Below are 15,199 nucleotides of genomic sequence, written 5' to 3' on the forward strand. Positions count from 1 at the left end.
AATTCTTCCTCATCAAGTCGAGGAGAAACACGGGCAGCTGCCCCTCTCCACCTTTGAGCATATTCGCGGAAGGTTTCATCTGACTTCTGAGACAAGGATTTAAGAGAGTCCCTATTTGGCTTCAGACGGGTATTGAATTCATATTGACCTTCAAAAGCAACAGCGAGTTCCTCAAAAGTATGGATGTTGTCTTTGCTCAAACTAGTGTACCAATCTGCTGCATCATCTGCCAAGCTACTCTGGAAGCAGTGGATCATCAGTGCGTCATTATCTGCGTAGTTAGCCATCTTTCGGATGTACCGGATGACATGGTTGTGTGGACAGGAAGTTCCGCTGTATTTGTCAAATTCTGGCTCTTTGAATTTCTTAGGAACCTCAAATCGGGATACCAAGCATAGATCACGAGCTTTAGCAGGAGCACCATTGTTTCCCCGGCTAGCCTTGACCTCACGGAGTTCTCCAGCCAACTCCCTTAACTGTCTCTTCATAGTTTCCATCGCGGGATCTTGTCCACGCGGAGTATCGACATCAATCACTTGTTGCACAGTGTGTACAATAGGGTCGGTAACAACAGTAGTCACGTGAGGCATAGCAGTGGACACAAGAATCTGTCCTTGACCAGCAAAACCAGAGACACCAGCAGCAGTATTAGGAGAGTAGTAAGCTGAGAGGCCATAAGGACGGCCGTTGGGCATAACAAAATGAGCATCAGTAGCCACAGTAGATAGTGGGATAGAGGGAATCACCTCAGCAGTAACTGGAATAGAAGTGGCTGGTTGTTCCGGTGCAGCCATCATAGTGGACATAGCGTCATGAGCCTTAGCCAAGTCTTCTTTCATAGCAGCCAATTCGGCACGGAGCTGAGCATTTTCTTTTTCAAAGTTAGCCATCATTCTTCTCTTGTGAAGTCTTGTTTGATGAATTCTTTCTGGTTGATAAACTTTGCGAACACGAGCCACTTTTCAAATTGCGGTGGACAAAACCAGGAGGCAATGAGCACGAGGGAAGTTTTTTGTGACCAATGAATGCATATGATGCATGAAATGTATTAATGCGTATGCAAAGAGACTCTTTTTTGTGTTATCGAAGGGTTTTAGACAAACTGGAAACTTGTAAACATTACTAAACAACAATTAACATAAACGGGGAACAAACAACCAACATATAGTTTTACAAGACGATTCCCTTTGAAATACTAAGCCAAGGGATAGACTTTGAAATGTAAAACAACATAAACAACTGGAAATAACAACAGGAAAAAAGGAATCCTCAAACATAGGAAGTGGAAGCGTCATCCTCGGACTCAGACTCATAGCTGCAGTATCGTGCATAGAAGTCACGGGCACCCCTAGCCATCTTAGAGTCCCTCATAAGCAACCTATCTTTCTCTTCAATCTCTCTCTTAGCCTTAGCTAACTCTTTCTTCAATGTCAAGACCTCATGAGTCTGCTGCTCATCCTTTCCATCCAAAGTCATGATCAAGTTCTCAGCCTCATAGTATCTAGCCCTCCACTGATGCTTCTCCCGACTCTCCATAGCTAGATGTTCCTGATACATCTCCTGGGTAGGTGGGAGTAGAGGCAAAGGCATGGTAGGAACAGATGCAGACACATATCTCATAGAGGGGTAAGGCATACCAATCTCCTCAGCTTGGTTTATCACCCACTGTGTATAGGCCTCATGAGCAATACCGGACCTTACACCCATATGCTTCACCACTTTCTTTCGAAGTTTAGACCAAGCTTCCATGAAATCCTCTCTTATTCCCGTGGGAGCATTGGAGTAGTGAAAGAAGTAAGGAGTCGTAGCAAGATTGATGGGTTTTTCTTTCATCGGGAAACCAAATTGTCGCAAGGCGAGCTCTGGGTTATAGTTGATTCCACCCCGGGTACCAAGAAGAGGTACATTGAGAAACTTCCCACCACCAAAGATGATTTCCTTAACCCTTGAAGCGGGAGTGAGCCAAACCACTTCATTAGGAGTGAGAGCCATAATCCTTTGTGAAATAGACCAATTCCCCGGATTGTCGTGGAAAGACTGCGGAAGGTGCGAAATAAACCACCTATAGAGGAGAGGCACACAACAAAGAATGTATCTACGACCTTTGCCAGAACGATCATGAATAGCATTCATGTCCACGAAGCCATCAAGATTCGGAAAGAGAATAAGCCCATAGATGAGAAGTGCAAGAATAGCCTCGAGAGTGTCCTGACAAGTGGTATTGAGATTGGCTTTCCCAAGAAGATATTCTGAAGTGAACCCTCGGATGCGTGCCTTAGTGACAAGATTCTTGGAGACATCGGTGATCTTGAGATAGAGATCTTTAGCAATAACCAATGGAGTAGAAGGATTCTCAAGTCCCGCGAAGGGTACCCCCTTAGCAATAGATAGACCTATCAAGTGAGAATAAGCCTCTAGAGTAGGCACCAACTGAAAGTCTGGGAAAGTAAAGCACTGATACTCATGATCATAGAATTGCACTAGAGTGTGCACAAGCTTCTCATCCACACTAGTATGAAAAATAGGAAGCAAAGCCCCGTATCGATGTCGGAAACCAGTCGGATCCTCAACCTTGAGTGCCAAATCTCACAAACTAGCCAAATCCACTTCCTTGAACTTGTAGACTTAGTTTTCTTCATTCCTACAATGTTTACAAATTCAACTTGTCTAAGCCCTTCGATAACAATGCATGGAAAAAAAATTATGCATGTATGCATGATTATGTTCAAGTTCGGAGAAAACATGGTGGGTTTGAAGTTCAAAGTCGAGGAGTCATGGGTGGACACGGCGTCCGGTGAATCAAGGGCTTTAGGATAATAGTAACCGGGTTCTAAAAAGGTTCCCAAGTTGCAACCTCTCCGACGTATATCATGGTGTCACGAGACAACACTCGCTCCAAGATTATCCGCGGAAGGTCTAACTTGAGTGTAGTATCGCGTGACGACTAAAACTCGAGACAACACTCGGTTTAGCCTCCGCACTACGTCCTAGAAAATGGCCATGGATGGGTTTGGTTATCTACGGTTCATAGCGTCATAGAACAATTAGAAGTAAAGTGCCTAAACGCGACAACACGCGCCGACAACATCACCCCTAAAATGCCTCAGCTATGTGGGAATAATCGCATAATCCAAAACACGAGGCAACCCCCGGAATGAATTTTCGATTATATCCCTCCTAAATCCTAAGTTCACTCAGCCCGGGTGCAGGACTTTTGATATTCTCACCCCACACGTTTGCAAGAAATTAAACATTTATTCACATAGGAAAGCAGGTAAAAGAAGCATTTATTCCCCAAGCGTGGGAATAAAGACTAGGCGTAACTCTAGAATGTCCCCAGTGTAAGTCGCCAGCTGTTTTATCTTGGTTTTCGGGTGTCAAACATTGATTACGTTTGAACCTTTTAAACCGGTGATATCTTATTTTTTCTTGGGAAGGGAAAAAGTAAGCAAAACCCTTGAGAATCGAGGTCCGGGAGTTGTTTTCGCTACGGGAAGGTGTTAGGCACCCATAACTACTATAGTATCCTATAGGAACCGTCTTTAATTTCTACGCGCGCGCTCTATTTTTAAATGCTATTTTGAAAGTGTTTATTTAAACCTAAGAGTTTCTAAGTGAAGAATTGGAGGGAGAAGAATGTTTTTGGATTTCTATTTTAGTTGAATTGAAGGAATTTTGTTCCTTGCCTACGTACCCGTTTAAGGGATCAAATCCACCGTAGTTCTCTTCCAAAAATGTTTTTGTTTTTGTTGGTTGATTTTAAGTTTGAAAATTGGAATTTTGAAGAATGGAGCTTGAGAGGCCTTGAAGGCATGAGAATTAAGAAGAAGTGGGGTTTGATTAGTTATTTGCAAAGTGTGGTCTAAGTATGATTAAAGTTCATTGAAATTTGATTAAGAAAATGAAAAGGGAGAATACAATGGGATTTTGATCCCAAGGTTTATTTTGAAAATGGTTTGAGTGATATTGTTCATATTTTTTGGAAAATGATTTTTCTAAGTATAGAGCCTAAACATACATCTAAACATACAATCCTAAACATACATCTAAACATGCATATTTTAGCTATATACCTAAAGTGGTGTGTGTGCATGTGTCGGTGCTTGTGTCGGTGTACATTATTAGAGTCCATAGTCCTTTACATCATTGGCCTAGATACATTCTATGGTCTTGCAAGAAATTAAAATGACATGAAAGTAAAATACAAAATATCCTAATTCTTTACATTCTAAGCCTTGGTACAAATTAAATTGCAAGAAAAATAGAGATGAATATGGGATGAAATGGGGATGCTTATGAAATATATGAGACATGAAATGAAATGGTTAGTAACACATGGTAATATCAAAAGAAATAAAGCAAGAGAAACACTATAACACAAAGCATAGAAAACAACCCAAAATAAAGGCAAAATGAGTGCAAACATGACTAAAATTTGCTCATAAAGTGCAAGACTCATGTGACTTATAATCCTCACATTCCAACACATTTTTAAAGGTTTAGAATCAGACTTTGGAATGGGAATTAAGGCAACATGATTAACTTGACACTTTAGAAGCAAACTTAGGCACATTTACATTATTTATTTACACAAGTAGCTTGTAAACTAAGTAACCTACCAAGATTCACAATTATGCAACAATATCAAACACAAACAGTGGCTAAAACTCCATAAAAGTAAGTGGCATAGGTCACAAATGTTCATCAAGGAATTGGGATTAAAATCAAGCAAATTTTAATTCATTTTTAGCACAAAATATCACAAAAATAGTAAGAGAACCACCACATTATCTTTTACCAATTTTTATTATGTAAAATTAACACTAAAAGGTCACAAAATTATCAAGAAACACTCATGAATTTTTAGGAATTTTTTAAAGGGTTTTTTGGACTAAAAGGTGCAAGAAAATTACTAATTCTAACAAAAATAAGGAAAAAAATGCTTCAAATACTTTTCTCAAGTTTTAGCACAAAAAATGTCACCAAAATGTTAAGAAAAATATCACGAACACATAGAAAAATTTTTAGGATTTTTTGTAAACAAATTTGGACAGACAGAGGTGCAAATATCAAAAAAAAAAAACAAGAATATGCAGGAATGGGGGGTGGATATAGCAAAACTGGAAAAACAGGCAGAAGAACGTTGGGCTTAAGGACGGGTCAGGGTGGAACCATGGGTTGAACCATGGGTGAACCGGTTCGTTGGCCTATATAAGGCCTTGAATCGGTCCATCACCCATTTCCCTTCTCTACTTCTCTCTCTAAGACAAAAACTAGAGAGAGAGAGTCTGCAAATGACTCTCTCTTCTCCGACGAGACCTTCCTCCTCCGACGTGGTGGCCCATGGTGGCGCCGCCGCGTCGGAGCTTCAACCTTCTCCGATCTGAGAACTAAATACATCTTCTTAAAGCTCTTTCTCTTCTCTTTATGATTTTGAAAACGTTTTCTTGAAAACAAGCTCAGATCGGAGTAGATCTAGGATTGAATCATTCGGTTCTATGTTTTCAACTTTCATGAAACGAAACCCTAACATGCTCTATTTTCTTCTCTGATTATGAAATTGAACTCGTATTTGAAAAACAAACGGTGAATCTTCATGATTTTTCAAATTAGGGTTTCGTTTCGAATTTTCTTTGGATTTCTTTGAAGTTTTCACTTCGATTCACCGTTTATTTTCAATCTTGAGTCTTCGATGATGATTTAAAGTGCAGACGAGAGGATTCTTTTGAATATACCTGGATTTAGTGGAGATTCGAACGGAAATCCTTGAGAAAGTTTCTGATCCTTCTTCTTCTCACTCTTTTCGTCCCTGTGATCGTGTGAATCCACTGGATTTGCACTTGAATTGCAGGGACTAGTTCGATGATGAAGGTTCTTGCGAGGAACCTTTGAGAACTTCGAAAAAAAATCCAATTCGAAATGATTTTTGCTGCGTGATTACTGGATTGAGACTTGTGTTACGAAATTGATGAGAACTTGTGGTGATTTGGTGTGGATTTTGTTCTGGTTTGGTACGAATTTGGATATTCTGGACAGTTAGGGTTTGAAGATGATGAACTTGTTCATCATTGTTCTTGAGCTTTTCTGGGTTTCTTGAGAGTTTTGATCGAAAAGTTTGAGAGAGAGAAAGTGAAAATGTGTTTGTGCTGAGTTGTAAAAGAATGAATGGTATATTCTTCTGACACGTGATGAGTTGGCTGGTATTTATAGGCCAGCTTGTAAAATTCTGATCCAATGAGCCTTGGACACCTGTACTGGACCGTAACTAACTCTTTCTTGGCTGGAAATTTGGCTTTGAGGACCTTTGTGCAATTTTAAAACTCTTGGGGACCAAACTGCAAAGACACTAAAGGACTAAACTGCAAATAAAACTTAAGAAGACTAAAAAAAATCGAAATAAAAAAAAAACTTAAAGAAAAAAAAACTTGAAATTAGAAAAGAGGACTTGAATGCAATTACTAAGAGTTTGAGGACTAAAAAAGAAAATTACTAAAATTGGTAAATTTGATTAAACGTAAAGTGGAACAGTTAAAATTGACAAAACGGACTAAAACGAACCAATGGCCTAAATGAGGTACTTTAAAGTAACCTCTCTCTGCCAAAATTTCGTGTGAAATGACCAAAATGCCCCTGGGGCTAAAACGACTGTAAATGACTCAGATGCAATTTTAAAATGGATTTTTAACAGGGAATTGAAACAAAAGTTTATTTAAACCCACTTGAAAGACTCAGAGGCACCTTTTAAGATTTGAACAAAGCTTTGACACTTGAAAAGACTAAAATGCCCCTAGGGGCAAAACTGACTCAAAATGACTTCAAATGCAATTTTTTGAGATGGATTTTGACATAGAATGAAACAGAGACTTATCCAAACTGCTTGAAAGGACTCAAACAAAATTTTAGAAGACTGGAAGAAATTTTGACATAGGAAATGACTAAAATACCCTTGCATGTGAATTTTGCAAATAACATTGAAATAAAATGCAGAGAAAGATGTAACTGATCAGAGATATATCAAATGACTTATAATGCAAGAAAAGAAGAATTGAGTTAGTATTTTTAGGTCCAAAATTAGGGTATAACAGAAACTACCAAGCATGATGAGCCTATAAATTTCTCTAAGGAATTTTCTATCGGTGCTCCTGTGTTCATAGAGGAACCTGACATTAAGGAAGCTGAAGATAAAATCTAGAAATCCCAGGTAATTATCTCTTGCCCTAATTCACAACATGCATTATTAGGGCCGCTTCCTATAGAAAAGGAAACCCCAAAGGGTCTTAGCACCGTTTTTCCGTGTTCAGAAGAACAACTTCCACTAGTCTTCACTAAGGGTCCATATGATTTAAGTTTCTTGAAATCCAAATTCAGAATCGAGCCACGAATTGGCGAAAATGACCCTTACATTAGTTGGCTAGATAAACTAGAGAAGAAGAAAGGTCAATTTTGGAAAGACATAGGCATTTTTGACCTTATTCAGCTGTCTAGGTTAGGACCTAAGTACCATAATGAACTGATAATCGCTGCCTGGCATTTCTGGAATCATTCGACAAATAGCCTACACCTGAAATGTGGTATGCTCACACCTACTTTGTTAGATGTCGCAGGCATTACTGGCCTTAAGCCTACTGGCCAAACTTTCGATCCTGAAATTCATCAGTCAGACTTTTCTTTTGATTTTACTAGGCCTGCCTATGGTTACTTTGCCATAGATCATCATGATACTTCGACCACTGAAGTTTCTGACACAGAACACATTGCCTTTCTAACCTGTTGGTTATCTAGATTTGTTTTTTGCTCAAGGTCTATCCAGATTCCCAAAATGTTAACTGGTTTAGCCATTCAATTGCATGAAGGCAAAGACATTTGCTTAAGCAAACTCATTTTAGGGTCCCTGTATGAGAACCTAAACCAAGCAGTAACCAGCATCAAAGATTATCCATCTTGGGGTAGTTTGATTATTCCTGGCCCTATTTGGTTGTTTCAATTGTGGCTCTTGGCCACTTTTAGGACAAAGCTGGCTATTACACTTCCTAAGCGCCTCCAGAAAGCTTATGAAGATAGCCCTATCGAAGGTATTGGTTTGGCCATGCTCCAATATAGCAATAGAACCTCTCAAGACCTATTTTCCATTGCATTTAATACCTTCTTAGAATGTGATACCTTTACTCCTGCCATGGCTCCATTCACTGTCAGGCTTCGAGGGCCAACTTGGTTTACAAAGGAATTTCCAACAACTTCTATCGAAGATGAGGCGGAAATCAATGCCATTTGGGAAGCTTATTTAACCCCCACATATCTATCTAGAAGGCTTACACCTGGTAGTCCTTATGGGTTATATGGTTATCAACCGAACCATGTTGCTAGACAATTTGGGCTAGTTCAGCTTAAGCCCACTTCTTTGCACCAAAGCATAGATGACCTGAAGCAGCCAATGATAGAACACTTTTGGAGGTCAACTTTACGTAAAGCTGAAAAACAAAAACTTGTTTTCAAGCCTATTCCTTTTGTTTTATCTACATCATGCACTGAAGCATTCATTCGATGGTGGCGGAATTATTATGAACGCCAGACCAATCGAGTGAATCCTGATCGAATACTTCCTCAACTAATCCTTGCTTTTAACAATGTGCAGAGCAAGACTAAGAAGACCAAAGGTATGCATATTCGAGAAATTCAGGCTTTTCAAAAGTATTTTCAGACTGTATATGATCCTTTGCATTTAAAAAGAACAGTCAATTATGCCGCCCAAACTCTAAGAGATAAAATTTATAATAAACTTCCTTCGATGAAGTTTCCACCTTTTACTCCTAGGAAATACCTTTTTACACTGCACTTTAAAACAAAATTCCCACCATTGCCAACCAGTAGACTGGCATTAGCTTTCAGGCCACCATATCCAAAATGGCTAAATTGTATTTCCTTATTGGGAATGAAGCAATTGTTAATAAAGAAAGAGGAGGATAGAGTGACTGCATCGAAATTGAACCTTTACAATTTTAGAGGTCATCTTGGCTTAGACCTTGCTCATATTCGAATCACTTCTCCGATAGGAATAGGTAATGAAATTACCAATCAATTTCTAGGCAAACCAAATAAAAGATTTTTAAAAGAATAGTTATTTGTCACTTATCTTGTATCCTCTTTTTGCAGTTGTTTCCTTGAACTCTAAAGATGGAAGCGATGATGATGATGTTCCAAAGCCATCTAAATCCAAGTCGGGGAAGGCATCGAAGAAAAAGTCATCGAAATCAGAGAAGAAACAGGTTACCCCTTCTCCTGAACCATCTCCTATGGACGTCGAGGAACTTGCTATTGAAGATCAGGTAAGTCTTATTGGCCTATTTTCGACTATTTCTTTGTGTGATAATCTTATAGTCGATGTTTTCCAGCCTGATTCTACTTCTGAGGCCGTCAAAGTTACTACAACTTCAGAAATGCCAAAAGCTAAATAAGGCCGAATAAAAAGGAAACATAAAGTCCAAGAGACCACCATTGAGACTACACACACTGAGGGATCTCCACTCAAATCAAGTACAAAAAGGCGGAAGCATGGGCACAAACATTCATATCCTAACAGTGCTCAATCTTGTGTAGGTGACAATGTTTCGAAGGTAATTTATCAACTTGATGCCATTTTTAACATATTCTATTCTATGTTCTTTTGATAATCCCTTGACATTTATTTCGTTCACAGGATATCGAACATGGCATTGTTGATACTTCTCAACAGGGTCAGCTTTTCTCGACTGATAAAGATATCCCAACTCCAATTGTTGAGGAAGAAGAAGGGGAAGAGACCAGCTCTCCTGATGCTGCTAATGTTTCTCCTAATCTACCATCGAAAACAAATGACGAAGGTTTGATCCTTAGCGAGCTGGCTGAAGAAGGTAGGCCATTTCTTGAGAAGAACACTCTTGATTAGACTGACCCTTTATCGGAGAAGATCACGTCGATGAACAACTTAGACTTGGGGGACGTTACCATCAACCAAGAGGAACTCGACCGTCTGGAACAAGAGGACCCTCTTAATGCATTTGCGCTCTTGATGAAGAGCAATGCACTCTTTTCGAAGAGTAGTGGCAAATCTTCGAACGTTTCTACTGATGCTCCATCAGAGAGATCGAAAGAAAATCTCTTAGCAGCATTCCGAGACAAAGTCCTGAAAGTTAACCTGTTGGAAGCTATCGAGCAAGATGAGGGCATCATAGGTGAAGTAAAAGACTTGCTGCATAAACTTTGTGAGCTCCCTCCTGATTCTAAGTTCCAGCAACTTTCTCACTCACTAGAGCCTCTTCTTGATAACATCAATCAAAGTTTCCAAGAAAAGAAGACTGATCAAGCCCAAATTGAAGAGCACACGCAGCGCTGTGATCAGCTTGTTGCGGACGTTTCCGCATTCAATGTTAAATTTGAAACTTTTCGACAGGAAACCCCAGTTGTTCAACAAAAGGTGAAAGAGATTGATGCTACCATTGCAAGATACAAGGCATAAATCCAAGCACTAGAGACTCAAAAGACTAAACTCTTGGACAAGGAAAAGCTCATGAAACAAGAGGCTCAAGTTGCTCTTCAAAAGGCCAGGGAGTCACAACAATTTCAACAGCAAATACAAGCCCTTGCTCAAAATTGTAGTGCCCTCGATGGAAAGCTTTCAACTTTTAAAAGCCAACTCGACAAGCTTTTGTCCGAATTTGTCATTTAGTATCAGCATTTCTATAATAATTTTATTTCGAAACACTTAGTTCCTTTTTACCTTCGTTTGGTATTTTGTGATGGTATTTTTACTACTTGAAATGGCATAAGTACTTTTTATTTCTAAAAACTTATTTGCCAAATTTATTTACCATAAAATATTCTAAAAATATTATTTAGGAACATGTTTCAAGGACAAGTAATGATGAGAAACTACAAAGTTTCTTTTGCTTAACCAAACAAGTTAACCTAGTCTAGGGAACCGTCAAACTATCTTGTCAATAATGACAATTAAAGGAAAATAAAATAAAAAGTAAATAAATCAACTTTTCAACTTCCCTCTTTTCCCAAGGCAATGTGCGGTTCCTAGCGCCACGTGTGTGCATCTGAATAGTTTTAGAAACCGTAAAAAGTAACTTCTCCATCTTCTACTTCATTATAAATGTAAAACTTCTCTTGAAAGTTCCATCATCTTCTTCCATTTTCATTTTTTTTGAAAACTCCTTCCAACTTTTCTAAGTTTTCTCTTCTCAAAAATGGATTCTTTAAGTGATGATCTTCTCATCAATATAGCCAAAAGGGTTGCTGCACACAGTATGTATGACCTCTTTTATTTTCAAAGAACCAACAAAAGGCATGCAATCATTTGTAGGGATCCCATTGTCACCAAATCCTTTGGCAATGACTGTATTCGCCTGCTTAATGATTTGGAACCAACTCATGAGAAGCTTGATTTCATGCTGCGCTTGTGGAACCATGGCAACCCCATGTTCTGTCTTCTTCGATGTTCTCAACAAATTTTGCATGAAACTCCAAACCTTGATACTATAAACCGTCTATTGGAGAACGCTACTCCTTTTGAAAGTGCTAAGTACTTTCAACTCCTCTTGAGGGCTTGTGGTCCTCCTCGTCTAAATTACGAGAAGCTTCTTGAAGATTTCAGGGATCTATTGATGACCAGAAGAATGGAACAATTTCGACTGGACATCTTGAGAGGTACTACTCCTTTTAGGTTCCGATGTACCTGGTATAGGAGACCCATGCCTGCAGGTATGATCCGTCGACAATTCTGCAACAATTGGCTTAACTGCCCAGGTGATGGAAGGGCAGGGCACTATCGCGGCTTCCTCCCTGCTTCTGATGAAGACTATAACTTCCACAACTTCTGCATCGATTGCCGCCTGGATAGCGAAGTTCGATGGTTCATGGAAGTCTTTGGCATGAATCACCAGTGGTAGATTCAGTAGCCTACCGTTGTTTCAAGTCTTAATCCGTTTATTTTGTTTTATTTGCACCTTTTTTAGTAATGGTTAGTTTATCCATTTTTGGGACTTATGATGTAACTTGCCCAATAGTTGGCACTTTATCTTTATTAATGCCATGTTTCGTTTTTCATTTCGAACTACTCTTGTGCAATTTTAATTTCTTGCAACATCGGCCTATACTTTTCAAATATTTTCCGTTTATGCGCATGACTCTTTGATCATCATTTAATTCTTTGATTTCATACGCATTATTCGAAAAAACTTTTTGAATTTCCCATGGTCCTTCCCAACTAGGAGACCATTTCCCCAACACTCGACTTTTCTTGTCCATGGGCAAAATAACTTTCCATACCAAATCTCCTTGGGCAAAAAGTTTCGATTTAACTTTTTTATTATAAGCCTTAGCTATCTTCTCCTTCTGCTTTGTGAGGACTTCTAATGCCACTAATCTTTCTTCATCTAAGTCTACTAACTCATCCAAAATCATATCCCAATAATGATTCGTTGGAATCTCAAATTGTCTTTGGATTCTAGTTGATTGAAGTAAGATTTCGACTGGGAAGACAGCATCATGGCCAAATGTCAGCCTATAGGGTGTAGTATTAGTCGATTCTTTGGGAGAAGTTCGACATGCCCACAAAGCTTCACCAAGAAAATCATGCCAATTCTGGGGTTTACCTTTGGCTTTCTTTTTAACTATCGAAATAATACTTTTGTTTGCCGCTTCAACTTGACCATTTGCCTGAGCATAATATGGTGTTGAGGTTAACAATTTGAAACCTATTGTTTTAGCAAATTTTACCATCTTTCGACCAGTAAACACAGATCCTTGATCTGTAGTGATAGTTTCAGGAATGCCAAATCTGTATATGATATGTTTTTGGACAAAACTTATCACTTCTTCTTGTGTAACTTCTCTTAGTGGGATTGCCTCTATCCATTTGGTAAAATAATCTATCCCAACTAAGATATATTTGTGGCCTTTCGATGACTTAGGTTTTATTTCCCCAATTACATCTAAAGCCCAACCTCTAAATGGCCAAGGTTTGACTATCGAATGTAGTTCACTTGCTGGCACACGTTGGATTCCAGCGTGCTCCTGGCATCCTTGGCATCCTTTGGCAAACTCTATGCAATCTTTTAGCATAGTTGGCCAATATAAACCCTGTCGAAACAAAAGCCACTTCATTTTATGGCCTGCTTGATATGTACCACATGTTCCATTGTGGGTATTGGAAATGGCTAAGTATGCCTCAGTTTCTCCAAGACATTTAAGCAAAACTCCTTCTGGGGTCTTCTTAAATAAACTATTTCCCACAATCACATAACTCAACGCTTTGTATTTTATTTTTTGACAAGTTGTACCATTGGGGTTTTCCAGATAATTAACTATGGGTTTTCGCCAATCATTATCAGATAAATTGTTAACAACCAAAATTTCGATTAAATTCATACCTTGTATTTGTCTATGAGATGCTTCTATGCCCCCAAGTTTTGGTGTTGACAATTTATTGGGAAAAGATTCTATCGAACTGCGCTTGTTCCTAATTTCGATGGGCTCCTGCTCTTGATCATGCGAAACCTTATATCCAGAGGCTGTTTGAGCAAGGTCGTTCGCCTCTTGATTCTCCATTCGTGGAACATGTTGTATTTTGACATGAACAAAACGCTTGAGTAACACATTCGCTATGGTGAGGTATAAAATTAGACCTTCTTTGACACATTTGTATTCTTTAGTCAATTGTCTCAATACTAGTTATGAATCCCCATGTATTTCGATATTTTTTGCCCCCAGTTCGAGTAAAATCTCTAAACCGGTAATTAAGGCTTCATATTCAGCCTCATTATTGGAACAAAATTGGTTTATTCGAAATTGGTACTTAGTTATAGTATCGCTAGGTGAAATAATCACCATTCCAATTCCAATTCCATTTTTATTACTAGAGCCATCGAAATATAGCTTCCACCACAAGTTCTCGATGCCCCCAGGCATCGGATCTTCCAATGAATGATCAGCAATAAAATCAGCCACAATTTGGCCTTTGACGGATTTCAAAGATTGATAAGTCAATGAATATTCCGTAAGTGCTAAAGCCCATTTTCCTACTCTACTATGCAGAATAGGTTTTGACAACATATGTTTAATTATATCGAAATGAGAATAAACACAAACATCAAAAGGCTTTATATAATGCTTAAGCTTTGTACATGAGAAATACAAACAAAGACATAATTTTTCACTTGGATGATATCTTGTTTCAGCATCATTTAAAACCCTACTAAGATAATAAATGACTCTTTCTACACCATTTTCATCCTCTTGTGATAACATACTTCCCATAGTATTTTCAGAAGTTGCTATATACAATTTCATCTTTTTATCTTTCAAAAGAGGAGATAAAGTAGGAGGATTCATCAAATAAGATTTGATATCATCGAAAGCCTTCTGGTGCTCTGGTTCCCATTTGAACACATTCTCTTTCTTCAGACGAAGCAATGATGTGAATGCTTGCGTTTTACCACTTAGATTCGATATGAACCTGCAAAGAAAGTTAATTTTTCCCAACAAAGATTGCAACTCTTTCTTGGTCGAAGGAGCTTTAGTCTCCATTATTGCTTTGGTTTTGTTTTGATTAATTTCAATCCCCTTTTTGTCAACAACAAAACCTAAAAAATCACCTGCACAAACACCAAATGCACATTTTAATGGATTCATTTTTAATCCATATTGCCGCATCCTTTCGAATGACTGGCACATGTGTTCCAAATGTCTATCCTCCGATGAGGATTTAACTACGATATCATCGATGTAAACTTGCATAAAGTCTTCTATGAAGTCATGAAACATCGAATTCATTGCTCTTTGATATGTAGCACCAACATTTTTTAGGCCGAATGGCATTACTATCCACTCATAACAGCCTAATGCCCCCGGGCATCGAAACGCTGGTTTAGGAATATCCTCTTCAGCAATAAAGATTTGATTCTAGCCTGAATAACCATCAAGCATACTTAGATATTCAAATCATGCTGCTGAATCTACTAGCATTTCTGCTACTGGCATAGGATATTCATCTTTGGGAGTAGCGAGATTTAAATCTCTAAAGTCAATGCAGACTCTTATTGTCCCATTTTTCTTTTTAACAGGCACTACATTTGCTAGCCAATCTACATACCTGGCCGGTCTGATGAAACCGCATTTCAAGAGTCTTTCGATCTCTTCTTTAATCTTTGGCAAGATT

Source organism: Medicago sativa, chromosome 8, assembly GCF_051527215.1.
Source record: "Medicago sativa cultivar Bolivia chromosome 8, Bolivia_mono, whole genome shotgun sequence".
NCBI classification, from domain to species: Eukaryota; Viridiplantae; Streptophyta; class Magnoliopsida; order Fabales; family Fabaceae; genus Medicago; species Medicago sativa.